Source organism: Canis lupus, chromosome 7, assembly GCF_003254725.2.
Source record: "Canis lupus dingo isolate Sandy chromosome 7, ASM325472v2, whole genome shotgun sequence".
NCBI lineage: Eukaryota > Metazoa > Chordata > Mammalia > Carnivora > Canidae > Canis > Canis lupus.
Genome location: NC_064249.1, coordinates 49,886,317 through 49,903,191, shown reverse-complemented (window position 1 = coordinate 49,903,191; position 16,875 = coordinate 49,886,317). Strand labels below are relative to the sequence as shown.

The window sequence follows — 16,875 nt, the reverse complement described above, 5'->3', positions numbered from 1 at the left end:
CCACTAGCAGGTTTTGAAAGTTCAAGGGGGAAGACTAAGGTGTGATCTCATTGCATTTTAGTCTTTTGAAATGTGTGAAGACCATGTCTTGACCATCTTAAAATCACTTTTGAAAAATTTAGTAGTTATACGACACATCTCCTAATTTATATCTTCATTCTCTATACTTATCTCCTATAGGAAATCTTCCCCAACTATATCAATGGCTAAAAATGTCCTATATGCTACACCCTTATAAGTGCCAGTCTTCATCACAGGGTCTTAGAATGTTTGTGTATAAAGAAGCTGCAAAAAAAAAAAATCTGTAAAGAATATACAATTAAACACTATTTTCCAGATCAAATGATGAAAACAAGATACTTCAATAGCGATTTATCCAACTCAAATAATCTGTTAGTCTGAAGCTCTAGCTCTGTAATTAACATGGATAAAACAGAAAAATGCAATGGTGTGACCCAGGTAGGGAATAACGAATGGTATGAGATGGCCAAGGAAAAGTAGATGGGAAGAATGGAAGGAAGTAGCAAGCAGAGTGTCTGATATGTGGTGGAGAGCATGCACAACTACTAACTGGATAAAACTTGGTCAGATACAAATTTTGGAAAAATAATTCTTGAGACATTGGAAAGATAATTCTGGGTACAATGGAAAAGATGGAATTAGAATTATGAGGATACTGAAATATTCTTGGTAAGCAAAGAATTCTGAACTAAGAAAATTACCTCATGTTTCTTACTATCAAGTGCCTTATACTGTCTCCATTGTAAGTTTGTTTTGTTTCTTGAGTTAGATTCTAAATTCATTAAGAACAAGAACATGATCTTCCTTTTAGCACAGAATTGAGCATAGGATAGGAATTAGTAGATCATCAAATGTGCTTTGAAGCACATATGTGAACAAACATGCTAGGTTTGGGTAGGTATATGATAAAAAGTATTAAAATCTTTAACAAACATCCATACTCTAACACAAATTCAAAACCTTACGCAAGTCACCTAAATTCGGGGAGCTTTAACTTCTTTGCTTATAAAACATTAGAATTGTATTTGTTATTTCATTTTCAACTTTAATATTCTATCATTTGATTTTCAAAAACTGAAGCAAGTAGGCATAGTCACTGCCTCCAAACTCCTGAGCAAACACATCATATTGGTTGACTAATGTGATACCATCAACTATGGTTTTTGCACTTGCCAATTTTATAATTCTGATAAAGGTGGTTCATGTTGTTCATAAACTCTAAGTTTCAAAGTGATTCATATTTTCTAGATTGTTCACTCCTCTATGGGCTCCAAAATGGCCTAATCATATTTTAAAATAAAGAACACTCTTACAGCTCTTCAATTACATTTATCTTAAGAAGAAAATAATGCAATTATCATTTAATTTTTATAGCCTTAAACTTTCATTCAATATATTTTGAGTGCTTTCAGACTATCTGCAATGCTGAAAACGTGAGTTAAAACAAAGTGTCTATTTCTATATGTGATTTGTAGATTTTGTAATTACTGTCATTTGTCAGAATCAACATGCTTTTTCCTGAATACGAGAGTCAAAACAGAGTAAATAAACGAGGGCCTTAAAGAGGAAAAGAAGGAATATTTCCTTGTTACTGTAAATAGGCAAGATTAAAATGCTTTATGTATCCCCTGCTCAGGTGAGAGACTAATACGATTGGGAGGTCTTTATTAGCAGAAAGTTACCCATTTCTACTAAGAATTGATAAGCAGACAAACACATCTGACAGTTGTGTATCTTAGGATCCTTGCAGGATTCCTTATAGAATATTGTAGAATTTGACTTACTTTTGACTTACTTTCTGGGTTTTTCCCCTAGGTATTTTATCAGTGAGTCTATTAGGAATTAGACTCTATCATAGTCATGTGCATGCAAATGATAGAAATTTTTAAAAATCATAGCTGTAGTTGGATCTTTCAATATAAAGGATGAGATTCTGCTGTTGTTAAAGAGGCTGGAAATGAGAGGGGATCTACCTAGTTAGTAGTTTCTGGGGATATATTTTTAAAATATTTTTATTTATTTATTCATGAGAGACAGAGTGAGAGAGAGGCAGAGGGAGAAGCAGGCTCCATGCAGGGAGCCTGACGTGGGACTTGATTCTGGGACTCTAGGATCAGGCCTGAGCCAAAGGCAGGCACTAAACCGCTGAGCCACCCAGGCATCCCATTTCTGGGGATATTTAATGGGGTTGTCTAGGAGGATAGGCCTGGCAAAGTGATCTCCTTTCTCTCATCCTTAGTTTCTTTGTAAATGAAGAATTTGGCCAAGGCTCTTTCTAGCTCTAAAATGTAAATATATATGTTTAAAAATATTTAATGTTTGTGTAGGTACAAAAATGTTCCTAATCTCCTGAACCTGAACCTAAAATCAGGCTGACAAAGGGGGTGGGGTTCAATTCCAGAGGGAATTGATGCTGCTAATCACCTTACCTTGAGATAGATTATTCTGGATTTTGAAAGTAGGCTCAATGTGATCCCAATGGTCCTTACAAGTGGAAAAGGAAGGCAGATGAGAGAACCAGAGAGATGGCAGCTTGAGAAGGACTTGATTTGCTGTTGCTAGTTTTGTAGATAGAAAAAGTGATGTTAAAATTCATAAGGAATCTCAAGGGATTCCAAATAGTCAAAATTATCTTGAAAAAGAAGACCAAAGTTGGAGAAATTACACTTCCTGAATTAAAGACTTACTACAAAACTATAGTAATCAAAACAGTTGTACTGACATAAAGACAGACATATAGATTACTGGAATAGAATATAAGACTCAGAACTAAACCTGGATATATGGTCAATTGACTTTTTGCAAGGATACCAAAACTATTCAGTGGAAAAGGGATAATCTTTTAAAATAATGGTGCTAGAGTAAATGGATATCCAAAGCAAAAGAATGATTGGATCCTTACCTAAAATCATACAAAAAAGTCTAAATGTCTCAAATGCCTAAATATAAGACCTAAAACTCTTAGAAGAAAACAGATGGGAAACACTTCATGGCATTGATTTATTGGACAGGATACCAAAGGCACAGGATACCAAAGGCACAAGAAAAGAAGAGATAATTGAACTTCACCAAAATTTAAAACTTTCTGTGCCTCAAAGGACACTATTGAAAGACTAAACAGACAAGCACGGAATGGGAGAAAAATATTTGTAAACAATATACTTGATAAGACATTAATATCAGAATATATAGGGGGATCCCTGGGCAGTTTGGCACCTTCCTTCGGGCCAGGGTGTGATCCCGGAGTCCCGAGATCAAGTCGCATGTCAGGCTCCTTGCATGGAGCCTGCTTCTCCCTCTGCCTGTGTCTCTCCCTCCCTCTCCCTCCCTCTCTCTTTCTCTCCCTCTCTGTCTCTCATGAATAAATGAATAAGATCTTTAAAAAATCAGAATATATAAAGATAATGTATAACTCAACAACAACAAAACAAATCAATTTAAAAATTAACAAATGACTTGGACATGTATCCAAAGAAGATATGTAAATGTTCAGTAAGCACCTGGAAAGGTGCTCAACATTTTTTGTCATTAGGGAAATGCAAAAACCGAAACCACAAGATACAATTTCTCACACATTAAAATGACTATTACAAAAAAAGAAAAATATCAAGTGTTAATGAGGCTATGGATAAATTAGAATCCTTATGCATTGCTGAGGGTATACCTACTGTGGAAATAGTTTAGTCTTTCTCAGAAAGTTAAACATAGAATTATAAGATAACCCAGTAATTCCACATCTAGGTAGATATCAAAAGAAATTGAAAAAAGGAGTCAGAACTGGTACTTGTATACCAATTTTTCACAAATTATTTTTCATAAAGGCCAAAATATAGAAAAACCTAAAAACCTAAGTGTCCATTAACAGATGAATGAGTGAACAAAATGTGGTATGTACATATAATGAAATATTACTCAGCTATATAGAGATGACATTCTGATGCATGCTACAACATGAGGACCACTGAAACCATTATTCCAAATAAAGAGAGGCATAAAAGGATATATGTATGATTCCAGTTATGTAAGGTACCTACAATAGCCAAATTCATAGAGACACAAAGTAAAATAGAGTTACTAGCTGTTTAGTGGGAGAGAGAAATTGGGAGTTACTGTTTAATGGGTATGTTTCTTTTCGGGATGATGGAAATGCATAGTGTTGATGTTTGCACAACACTGTGAATGTACCTAATGTCACTCAATTGTTAAAATGGTGAGTTTTATGTTATGTATATTTTACAATAAAAAAATGCAAGAAAACCTAGCTTGAAGTCTTTAAATAATAACAATAACAAAATTACCTAGTATTTATTATGCATTTCATTTATGCAATGTATATTCTAATTGCCTTTGCCTCTATTAATTCTTTTAATAGTCATAAATTACTAGGATGAAGATTTTTACAATTGTTATACCCATTTAAAAATTCTGAAACAGAGGTTTAGGTACTTGCTCAGGATCACATAGTAAGGTATGTGTGTTTTGGGCTGAGGGAGGTTGAGGGGAGTCTCAGATTTTAATCCATACAATCTTATTCCAGATATGTGTTCTCAATATTGCCTTCCAAATCATCCTGATGCTTCCCAAATTATTGCTTAATTGTAAAAAACAAAAAAGTTCAAATGTAATAACAGTTTCGTAATTTACTCTAAATGCAAAACTCTATTTTCAGAACCAATGGAGTTTAACTCTGTATAGTGGAGACTCATTCTAGGGGTTGTATCTTAATTCAGTGACTTACTAGGAAAATTGGCTATAGGTCTCCAATATTAGCTTTCTGCTATCCCCTTCCCAATGGGACAAGGTCGTTGTTGGGGTAGTAAGGTGAGAGTACATGTGGGACCAATACACCTGGGGGTGGTAAAGAAATGGATGACTTTCCCTTCATCTTCTTCTGCTCTCCTAACATTACTGGTACCTCTATGTGTAGCCTTAGGCCCTTCCAAACTTGACTTATACAAGGGACATCTACATGGATTTTTCAGGTGAATTGGAGCCCAAATTTGTAAATCTTTCAAACCAGTCCAGTCAGAACTTCTAGAAAAGTGATTCCTCAAAGCAACTGCCTATGTCACTGCATTCTCTAATATGATAAGCAAAACCTGGCAAAATAACTTTCTTCCTGGGGGGAGTAATTTTGTATCTTGTGTTAAGAAATGTAACCTCTTTAGAAAGCAAATTTCCCTAATCCTAGAACCCTTGATTCTGCGACCTGCACATGACTTCAGAGAGTGGTGATCTTTCTTGAGAAGACATGTGCCATATCTCCCTTGCAGATGGCTCCTACATCCTGTGTCATTTGATATTTCTCTCTGTTCTGCAGTTAGGTGGCTCAGATTCTTAATTAAAAGATTCATTTCTATGGCAGCTTTTATAAAGCAAATATCTGCACATGAAGGAAAAGGAAAAGAGAACAGAAGGAGGAGGGAACACGGTCTGCTTTCCACCAGATACTGAAACGTTCCACTAATCTCTTTCGCACCTTGTGGAGTTTCAATTTTCCCTTTAAAATGTGGATTAAACAAAGTTGCCAAAAAACATATGCTTTCATGTCAAACATTTCACTTATTTGGGAGGCTGAAAGCAGCTTGAGAGCGCTCACTGTCTCTGCCTGAGGAAAGGAGCAGAGTGGTTAAAGATTTTTATGGGAACCTTCCCCTTGAAGCTGAGGTGTAGATGTGGGAAGAATGGTGTAGGATGGGCCATTGGTGGGCTACGAGGACAACCCATGGGGTGGGGTTGCTTCTGGTGGACAAAGGAATCAGGCCCAGTTGCCAACTTGGACACTGATCATACCTCTTTGGGCTGTGATCTTATCAGATTTTACAACTCATCAGGGCTGGGATGAGTCAGTATTTGATGTGGGAGACCTCCAAGGAGAATCCATCTGCTGTAGTCTGCCTTCTAAGTGAGAATAAATCATGCTATTTCATAGAGTAGACTTGTAAACGTAGCACATGGGAAGTGGGAGGACAAAGAGTTATGGGTCCTGGCACAGATGTTCTAGAAACTTGACTCCTCATGTGCCAGTAATGCTGAGAGTGACTGTCAAATTACTTAAGTTTAAGGGCAATGTTATAGTGTGGCAGAAGATAGGCAAAATGATTATTTTGAATCATATTGTTGAGTCCTAAGGTAGTCATTCTTTGCAAACTACTAGCTTTGGGACTTTGAGATATTAATTTAATCTCTCTGAACCACAATTGCCTCATTTGTCAAATAACATGCCTACTCTATGTTTTGCCCAGGGATGTTTTGATGATAAAATAAAATATGCATGAATATGTGATTATAATCTGACAAATTACATTTATCTCTCAGGTTTTTGATTTTTTTATTGGGTTAATGCAGATAATAGTAATAGCACGTATTTATAGGAAATTCACTATTTGTCAGCTATGAACTAGAGTTTTTAGATGGATCGTGTCACATAATCTTCACCTAACCACTCTGTGAATTAGGCAACATTAATCCCATTTTACATATGAAGGAATCAAGGGTCTCTAAGACCTAAAATAATTTGCCCTAGGTTATCCGACTGATATATGGGGAGAAAAAAGAAAGAAGAATAAGAAGAGAAAGAAATCAAAGCTCAGTTGGTCAAATACCAAGCTCATGGTCTTCCTCCTATGCTGTCCTTTGGTATTAACATTGGAGTAATATTTTCCCCAGTCCTTAATTTCTCATTTTATTTAGCATATGATATTTCCAAGTTATTTGAATATAGGAAATAGAAAAGTTCCTTCTCCTGGCTCCCACTCAGGCCAAAATGTCTTCAATTCATGAACCAAAGTATAACAGTTAAATGACTTACAAGTCAAGAAATATTGAGTTAGCTTCTCTATCTTATCTTTGCTATATAACATTAATTTAATAAATGTTTATGCATTAATTCAGTCTATAAACAATTAGAGCACAGAATTTTGAGTTAGACTTGCTAGCATTGAATGTACCTCCTATACCTGCAGAATTTCTCCAAGTCACTTAACGATTTTGTAACTCAATATCCTCCTCTGTAAATTGGAAAATTATAGTAGCTAAGGTCTATTATGAGGATTACTATTTACAATTTTTAGAACAATTTCTAGTATATGGTAAGTTTTATAGAAACATCAGCTCTTTCTCTTATGCATACTGGATTGAGATCTATCTTTGCAGTATGCTTATGATGGGCATACCCTCCCTGTCCAAATTTCATCCTTGGCTTCCTATAAATAGCAGCTATTATTGCCTACATTAACCTGCAAAGGAACTAATTTCTTTCATAAAATTATATCATTAGAGGTTTATTCCTTTTTCTGGAAGACTTTTCAATCTCCTAGGGTCCCACGGGGGATATGGATAGGAAGCTGAGTTACATATGAAGTTTCTAAAAACCTAAGTTCAGAAAAAGATATACAGGAAAAAGTAAGTGGGTGGGAGACAGGGAGCCCAAGTAAAAGGCCAGCGTCAAGAGGAAGCACACTGTTATGTGTGTATGTGATGGAACTACACCGAGACATACTCTGCTTTCTCTAGGAATTTGTCTCTGATTAGTCTGAGGGGCAGAACCAGTGCCATGATGATTCAGTGCATCATCATCTCCATATGGACGGCATAGATGTTTCTAGCCTTAGCCTTTTCCCTGAGTTCCAAGTTCTGATGTCTAATCTCTTTCTGGAAGCCTCTCGTGGGCATATCAAAACCCGCAAGTCCAAAGTGAACTAATGACATCCATCCTTAAATTTGTCTCTATTTCTGTGTTCCTCTCAAAAAATGGCACCACCATTCACAGTGATACAAACCAGAAACCTGGGTGTCGACTTGAAATTCTCCTTCAGCTCCCTCTTTTTGGTAAAATTTTTATTTTGGTAAATACTTGACTTTTTAATCCCTTTGTCTCCATTTCTATTGCTTCTAAGTTGACTCAAATTCATAATATCTCACTGGGTTACTATAATAGATTTGCAAATTCTTCTTTTTGTCTGCTGAGCCCACATCTATTGTAAAGCTTGGCCAAAAAAGGAGGCCATGGTTTGAATATATATCCCTAGAGCAAAATCTCAGTCATGTAACCAATATTTAAAACTGTCCTGTTTTCCCCAAACACTGACCCAAACTATAAATAAAATTTAAGCTTTCCTCATGTCAATGTGACTTTTAGCTTCCCAGGCAATCAGCTCCAAACAAGTAAGCTTATGCAATGAAAAGGAATATAAGTTTCTAGTAAACAATCACACCTTACAAAGTGAGCTATAACTGCTAAGTAGAGCTTCCAACTACTTTCAGTTTGAAGTTTCCCCATTTGTGAACAGTTTGCCATTTAATAAAATACTCGTATCAGTTAAAGTTCTGTGAATTTTCTTTTGACACTGCTTTCTTTTGCATTGCCATCAAAAGTATTTCTTAATATAAATATAATTTTTAATTTTTATTTATTTATGATAGTCACAGAGAGAGAGAGAGAGAGAGAGAGAGAGAGAGGCAGAGACATAGGCAGAGCGAGAAGCAGGCTCCATGCACCGGGAGCCTGACGTGGGATTCGATCCTGGGTCTCCAGGATCGCGCCCTGGGCCAAAGGCAGGCACTAAACCGCTGTGCCACCCAGGGATCCCATATTTCTTAATATAAATATAATTATGTCATTGCTCTGTTTATATACTGAATAATTTTAAGGCTGAAATGTGATGACATTGACCATAAATCTTCCCATGGCCCACTCCCTGCCTCTTGACTCCACCTTTTCTCTTAGCCTAGTACATGAACTAAACTAAATTTACTTCCAAGTTTTCAAATTGTTCCTTTTAACCTCTGGCTCTTTGCACATGCTGAGTCCACTCTGAGGAATGTTTTACCTTCAGTCTCTATCTGCCCACCATCTTCTAGTACTTGGTTATTAGCCCAGAAGACATCCCTTCCCATGATCTTTGCAGAGGTCTTGCTACCTCATTAACATTTCTCATTGGACCTCCCCACTACTGGACTACAAAGCTCTTAAGCATGTAGATCGGGTGTAACTTTACTTAGTATCGCACAGACCTAACATAGTATTTGGTTTAAGGCAAATTTTGATTAACCAATAATTGAGTACCATACAAGAATAAGTTGGTTTGGGCTATATTATCAGCTAGAGAGATATGTCAGGCAACTTTTTCTTACCAGGAAAGTTTAAACCAGATAAGGAAATATATCCTGGGGAGTAAATACAATGGTGCTGTATATATTGAATATAATATCAAATCTCTTTATAAAGCAACACAGAGATAAAAGAGTGCCATGATGGCAAGCAATAAGGCATTGGGGAAAAAATTCATAAGGGAGACTCAAGGGATTCAACTTCTACTCTTATCTAGGCAACTATATATGTGACCTTAAGGCACCTCACTGTGCATCATGACCTTTGCTTTAAAAGATAAGTGGATTTGGAGTAGTTGACTTCCTATGTCCCTTCCAGCTCTACAATTCTATGAATTGTTGGCAAAAATTAGATAATCTTATTACAGTTTGAGTTTCACCCTGATTTACTATATGTCTAGAACTTGAGTCTGAGTTTACAAAATGTCTTAAACTATAATTTCAAGACATACTGTGATTCTAGAGAACATGGCCTAGGGGTAAAAAATACAAGCCAATTCATTGAGCATTTATTAGGTACTCAGTAGAAGCATCAAAGTGTTTTAGGTGAAACATTGCAAAAAAATAGAATGAAATCCCAGTCCTAAAGAACTCTAAAATTTAACTGAGGAAGTAAAATTGAAAGTAAGAAAGAGAAGAAAGAAGATGTTTTAGGGCATTGACCTTGCTCAGTGGCTACAGTAATAGGCTGAAACATATGAGATATCAGGGTTGCTGAGGAAGACCTGAGAGTTAAATCATGAATTTAGTTGGATCTTCAAAGTCTTCTAAGAGTGGTGACAAGGGAGCAGTTTATAATCAAGCACAAGCCAAAAGTGGACACTACCAAGTATGCATTAGGATTTGGGAGGCAAGGGAGAGATGAGATGTGGATTATGGTGTGGAGACAGGCCTTTGGAAGGCCTCTAGGGAGGCCTGGGAAAAGGGACCAGACTTGCAGGCAGCAGAGAATTGAGCAGAGGTGGCAGACAGCACAACACAGGGACACTCCAGAGTGTGAACAGAGCAACAAAGGGAAACAATGAGAGTTCTGCCTCAAGAGAAATGTATACAAGGAAGGCTCTCCCCAGGGTGGGGCCTACAACATTCTGCCTGTTAATTCAGAATGGCAGTCTGCCCTCCCCTCCCCCCTCAAATGACCTCCCTCCTTGGAAACCATAAATCTGGAAAAAACACACAGTTAAACCACATGAATCAGCCTTGCATTTCTGTATCATATTTGATGCTTCATCTCTCTCATTAACTCCCTCATCGTCTGTCTGCCTAATCAGTAAACAAGAGTTCTACCTCTCTGTCCAGTTGTCTATTTATTCTAGAACCGAGGCCCCTTTAAATATGAAAGCTTGCACCTTACCCTTTGTCTTCTTTAGTTGTGTCATATTCCCAACCAAGGACCCTCTTTTTCTTCCTTCTTTATTCTGGAAACTACATCATTGAGAAGACACTTTCCGCTCAGTGAGCAACACTTCCTTGCTGGCAGGGGACTATATGGGTGTGCATTTTTAATTTCCTTGCAGCCCAAATATCTGGGTTCTGTCTGAAAAACCTAAACCAAATAGAACACTCATCTTATCTGTCTATGTTTATAATGATTTACTCACTGAATAAAATTTAGATTTATCTAAATTAGATTCATTTAAATTCTCTTGTCTGTCATCTCTGTTAGAAAACATGAAGGTTTTCTTTCTTGTTGATGAAGGAGCTGAGACTCAATTTGCAGCCTGTTTATTCTCTTTCTCCGTCTCCCTGTCCCTGCCAGCTCCACACACACCCCTGCTCATTCTGACATACTCACGTATATTCTCACAGGGAGATGGCCCAGCCCCAGCTGATGGAGAGCTCCAAGGGAGGGATACGCAGGCTCGGCTTCAGATTAATGAGCTATTTGACTGGGACATGATGTTGGTTTAACAGCAGTTTTCCTTAAATGTGGTGCGATCAGGAATTTGCAGAAGTTTATTCTTAGCTCTTTCTTTTGGCTTCTGCAACATGTTAACAGCTTGTGCATTTTGTAATGCCTTTTTTCATTGCTATGGTAACCATTAAAACTTAAGGTGTATGTGACTAGAGATCTGGCCAAGCTATTGGTTGCTAGCATGCTGGAAAACAGTGCAAATGAAACCACATCTAGTTGGCTGCTTTTTACAGGTGTGCCTTTCCTTAATTAGCCTGGCATGTGAAATTCTCTAACAAAAATTAAGATAACAAAATATTAGGAGATGATTATTCACTTCAGAGAAAACCAACAATAGAATTCCTTTATATTGTGAATTCCTCTGTTGCTTTTATTTTTTTTATTATTTATTTATGATAGTCACACAGAGAGAGAGAGAGAGGCAGAGACACAGGCAGAGGGAGAAGCAGGCTCCATGCACCGGGAGCCCGACGTGGGATTTGATCCCGGGTCTCCAGGATCGCGCCCTGAGCCAAAGGCAGGCGCCAAACCGCTGCACCACCCAGGGATCACTCCTCTGTTGCTTTTAAAATATGATTATGTTGACTACCTGCTGATTCTCAGGAAACACTTAGGAATAAATATGCAAACTCTGAGTTATTAAGTCTTAGAGAAGAGTCAAGAGTTCGATCTCAGAGTCCAGTTAGGTTGGTAGGCATCTACCCTCCTAAATCCCCTCACAGTTTTCAGTTTTGCTTTTGTTTTTAAATACTGTGTGCTTTGTCAAAAATGGTGCGGTAAATAATGAACTGTTATCAAATTTAGGGCAATTTGCCGATGCTATGCAAATCTGGTCATATATGCTAAGCAAAGCAAAAACCAAACAAACAAGCTAACAAGTCCAACAGAAACAACAGGAACAAAAAAAGAGGGGTAACAATAATCACTACCCCAATTACAAAAAGATCAATGGCCACTTAATATAATTTGTTCCTATTTTTATCTTATTTTCCATTCCTACAAGTCTTTATTCTTCTTAACATTATGCTAGGCATTATAGGAGATACTAAAAACTGGGGAGGCAAAGTTCCCATTTTCAATGAATTTTGCAATCTTTTTCAAAATAAGATTTACATTAAGGAAACAAAGATAAAACATAGTAAAGCAAGTTAAAATAAATACTTCCAGACTTAGGCTCTGTGAGTTCAGAAAGTAGAAGAATCATTATGAGCTCAATAGAAAAAAATTTACATGAAAAGCAAAATGCAAACTCTCTAGTGAACGATCTGGTAAGATTTGGCTAAGCTGACAACAGGACTGAGAGGATGGTATTTCTTTTTTCTTTTTTTTTTTTTTTTAAGATTTTATTTATTCTTGACACACACACGCAGAGAGAGAGAGAGAGAGGCATAGACACAGGCAGAGGGAGGAGCAGGCTCCATGCAGGGAGCCCGACATGGGACTCGATTCCAGGTCTCCAGGATCACGCCCTGGGCTGAAGGCGGTGCTAAACCTCTGAGCCACGTGGGCGGCCCGAGGATGGTATTTCTAAAGAAATATCTTTCATGATAGTGTAGTCAAGATGGGTGCTTGATGTCCTACTTTTAGTGTAGGACAGTGTGTATACTGGATGAGAAAATGGTTCATCCTCAGGTTAAGATAATATTTTGTTTAAAATATTGACATTCCTTAGGAAATATGAGAATAGTTCCTTATAGCTCAAATGAAGATGACAGCCTCTCCCTGTCTAATATGAGGATGATGAACACATAACATAGTTTGATGCACTCTTTTCTTAAGGCTATGATATGTTTTAGGCAGAGGAAAATATATATCTAAGAAAATTAAGTTGGTGGAATTTGTGGGCCTCATAACAGTACCACCCAAGCCAGAGAACTAACTAACTTACCTCCTTTCCTTCCTTCGAAATACATTTCTTAATAAAGATCTTTAGGTACCATATTTGTTCTCCTTCTCCGTCAGTTCAACTATTATGACTAACATGTGGATTGTGGTCTTAGTTGAAATAACAGGCACAAACACCTGTTTAATAAAAATACATCTTGAGAAGTTCCATCTTCAGTGTTGGCTTTCACAAACACAGCCTCTAACATTGCCTGCTCTTGTTCTCAATCACTGGCAGATATTTATTCAATCAAAATTTTCATTTATTACAGGCATCCAAAAAGAAAGTTGTGCGAAAGTCTTGTGCGAAAGTCTTGATGTTGATGTTTTGATGTTGAAACTGGCTGGACTGCCCTGGATTTTATTACTTTTACAAAAAGTAGGATAGATTTCAGCATTTTATTTGCAGATTCCAAGATAGTCTGACCAGAGCACTTCCTGCTTTAAGGGCCTCTGCCTTGCCAGTAGTTCATAGCAATAGAGTGTAATGAGTCCCCTAAATTGGTAGTTACCCATGAAACAATAAGAACTTAGTTTACAGGAAAGCTGATTATGTAAGGTTTTGAGAAAATGGAAAACCCCACTGTACAATTAAATGAGCTAGGAAAAGTTCTTTACTCTCCCATTTTAAGTCATCCTTTTACTAGATAACTGACCTCAAACAGACAATCATCACAAACAGGACAAATCATTACACACGCACACGCATGTGTGCATACATACATATTCACACGCTTCCACCTTTTCCTTCTAGCTCTAACATTAAATTCTACCCTAACAGATCATTTCTTTTTTTAGCTTAGTGTATTTCTGTGAAAGTGATACTACCATCGTAATTAGGAAAAATGTAATCAGTCTGATACCTCCATGTATGTTCATCATTCAAAAGAAGTAGTTTTGTTGGGTGAAAATGCACAAAGATCTGGGGGCACTGGAAATTTATAGGAGCGAGAGTAAATACTCCCATGTGGGCAAAGACCCCAGTAGTAACTCATTACAATGGAGTTAAATTTTGTGTGATTTCTTTAGGAATCTGGAAAACTATTCTCTCATCCTGGGTTTAAATGACAGAGCCAATTTAGTCACACTAGCTAATTTTGTTGAGTCTCAGTTTCTTTATTGGCCATATAAAATTATTGAACAAGATGGCCTCTAATTTCTATTCTAAAATTTTATTTATATAGTTATAATTGCAAATTTGCCAAGGATCTGTCCTTCCCTAGTGGACAATTGCTAATAGATATAACAGAATAGATTAATGACTGGCCCCATCTAATAGTAAAAACAAGTCCTTATAGAGTCAGCCAAATTAAGTAACCCTACACTATTAATATTGATCTTTCCTATTTTCACTAGAGCACTGTCTTAGGTAGAATTCTAAGATGGTCTCCAAATTCCACCCCCCCTTTTTTTGGAATATACTTTGTATAATTCCTTTCTCTTGAGATAGGAATGAACTTGGGAATATGATGAAGTAGCAGCTCCATTGATTAGGTTATATTTTATAAGGCTCTGTGCTGGTCAATTATAGAGGGAGAAGTCCAAGAGACACACTCCATCTGTCCTGAAAGAAAGCAAACTTCCATGTTGCAAATTGCCTATGGAGGCCATAGGGCAAGGAACCATGTGTGAGCTCTAGAAGCTGAGAGTAGTCCCTAGCCAGCTGACAGGCAGCAAGGAAAGGGGGACCTCAATCCTACCATTTCAAGGAAATGAATTTTTCTAGTAACTAGTGAACTTAGAAGATGACCCCAGGCCTCAGGTAGGAGGCAGAGTCCCAGCTGACACCTTAGTTTCTATCTGGTGAGGCCTTGAGCAGAGGATTCAGCTAACCCATATCAGGATTTTTGACCTAGAAAAACAGTGAAATAATAAATTTATTTTCTTTAAAGCTGCTAAGTTTGTAGTAATTTGTTATACAGCTATAGAAAACTAGTACCAGTCCCATCTACTATCACTTATTTCAGAAGATTGAGTTTACATAAGCAGATGTAAACATCTAATGAGAGAAGACACTGAAAACATACCACCTACAGGTTAAGACAAAAGAGTTAAGACAAAAGGTATCTATAAGCAAAATAGGCTATGTGAAGGCGGGTTTCCTTTAGCCCATTATCTCATCTAGGACTTGGGCACTTAGATCAGTACGCACTTCCATGCCTATCTAGTCTCTCATGTGCATATGCTTGTGTATCAGTATGTGTACATGTTATATGTTTGTATTTGTTTGGTAATGAATCACATCAGATGTTTTGGGGGTGGTTGTTAAATCTCTTATAATGGATATAACTGTGCAAGCTTGCCATTGGGGAAATTTCCTCCTGACCTCAGCTGGTGATCAGCTTATGCCCTGAAGCATAAGAATTGATAGGCCCTATAATTTTATCCAAGCTAATGTAACAGCAGCTGCTGTCCTTGGTGCTTGCTATCTGATTAAATTCCCAAATTAGGGATTGCCTTTTTGTAACCTGAATTCAGTTATGGTGGTAAAATCTGACAATAACTGCTGTCGTTTTTACCTCTTCCATCATAGTGTGTTTCTTCAATAACACATGGACCATCTTAGACCATCGAATATGCCTCTGGCACTTTATTAGATTTTGGGAATTTTGTAATCCTACTCAAAATGAGATTGCATGCTTTCTAATGTAAGAAAGGAGAGAGAGAGAGAGGCCAATTCAGCTCTAAAACAGCAATTGTTTGCCTACCTCCAGGGACACATCTCACAGATTGCCATGAAAATAAATTGGAAAGTTTACAATTCCAAATTATTGCCTACCATGTATTACCTCACAGACAAAAACAAACACTACCACCACCATCATCACCACCAAGAATATAGGAAAACATATCCAAGAACTTTCATCCCTTCATGAAGGAAAATGCATTACAATTAGATTAGACTATAACCATTCAGAAAGTGTGTTTGTTTTCTGCTGCTTTTAAAATGATTTATTATTTATTACTATTTTTTTTCAAGATTATCTTCTTTATTCCTTCAGGAAAGGAGCAGTTTGGCTCTCTGTGTCATTACCAAAGCAGAGCGAAAGCCTTCAACTGCGGACTGCCGCAATTTCCACCGTAACAGTCAACCCAGCAATTAGAACCGTTTGTTACAGTGACAGCAAAAGAGAACCATTTTCAAGCAAGGAAGCAGCCGAGTAGGAGCTGGAGGAAGCAAGAGCGTGTTCATTTGAAGGGGACTAACGCCACACAGCAGCTAATCTTGGAATAGCAGGTAGTTTTTGGAAAGCAAGGCTGCAAAGGGCTGAGATAGTCGTATCAGTTTTGAAACTTTTGTGAAAGGTCTGATTTGGCTTTCTCTAAGAATAAAATCGGTCACAAACGTGGGTGTTGGGAAAGAGACAAAGGATTTTTTTGTTTGTTTAGACAACTTTCTAAATTCACTTATTTTGATTTTAAAAGTGAAAACATAAACCTGGACAATTCCACTGCTAATTCTGAATTTGAGATAGTGTTTCAGTGCTCAGAAAACACTTCACAATAGAAACTTCGCCAATGGAGGCATTTTTATTTTACAACAAAGGTATTTGAAATATAACTTCACAATCTTAATTTGTTGCCACTTCGTCATCTTCCCTGATCTTCCATATATTTTAAATTATGTTTAAAGTGCCGTTGATACCTTGCAGGAAAATGCTATGTTTGGTTTCTCTTTTTTTTTTTCCCCTTTTTCTTCTTCTTCTTGTTCTTATTCCTTTTTTTAAAATACACTCCTTTTATTACATTGGATGTGGTTCTCCATTCCAGCAATGAGAAACTGTGTAACTCTAGGATCTGTCAGGTTGTCTTCAGATTTTTATTTCTCCCTGTCTCTAAATGAGGCAAGAATACTACTTGTTACCTCAGAGAGACAATCTGAGAATTAATGAAATAATGTGAAACGTTTGATTTTCTCAGAGCCACCTACTTTTTTCTCCTTT

At 37.2% G+C, this 16,875-nt stretch overlaps 1 long non-coding RNA gene across 2 annotated transcripts in view; it reads right to left on the bottom strand.

Moving 5' to 3' along the window:
• The window catches only part of LOC125755455 (uncharacterized), a 250,818-nt gene extending 239,700 nt beyond the window's left edge, over window positions 1-11,118 (bottom strand). For both annotated transcript variants that reach the window (XR_007412068.1, XR_007412067.1), the window contains exon 1: window positions 10,928-11,118. This is a non-coding gene — a long non-coding RNA (uncharacterized LOC125755455). The remainder of the gene's footprint in view (window positions 1-10,927) is intronic.
• Between the last annotated feature and the right edge of the window lie 5,757 nt (window positions 11,119-16,875).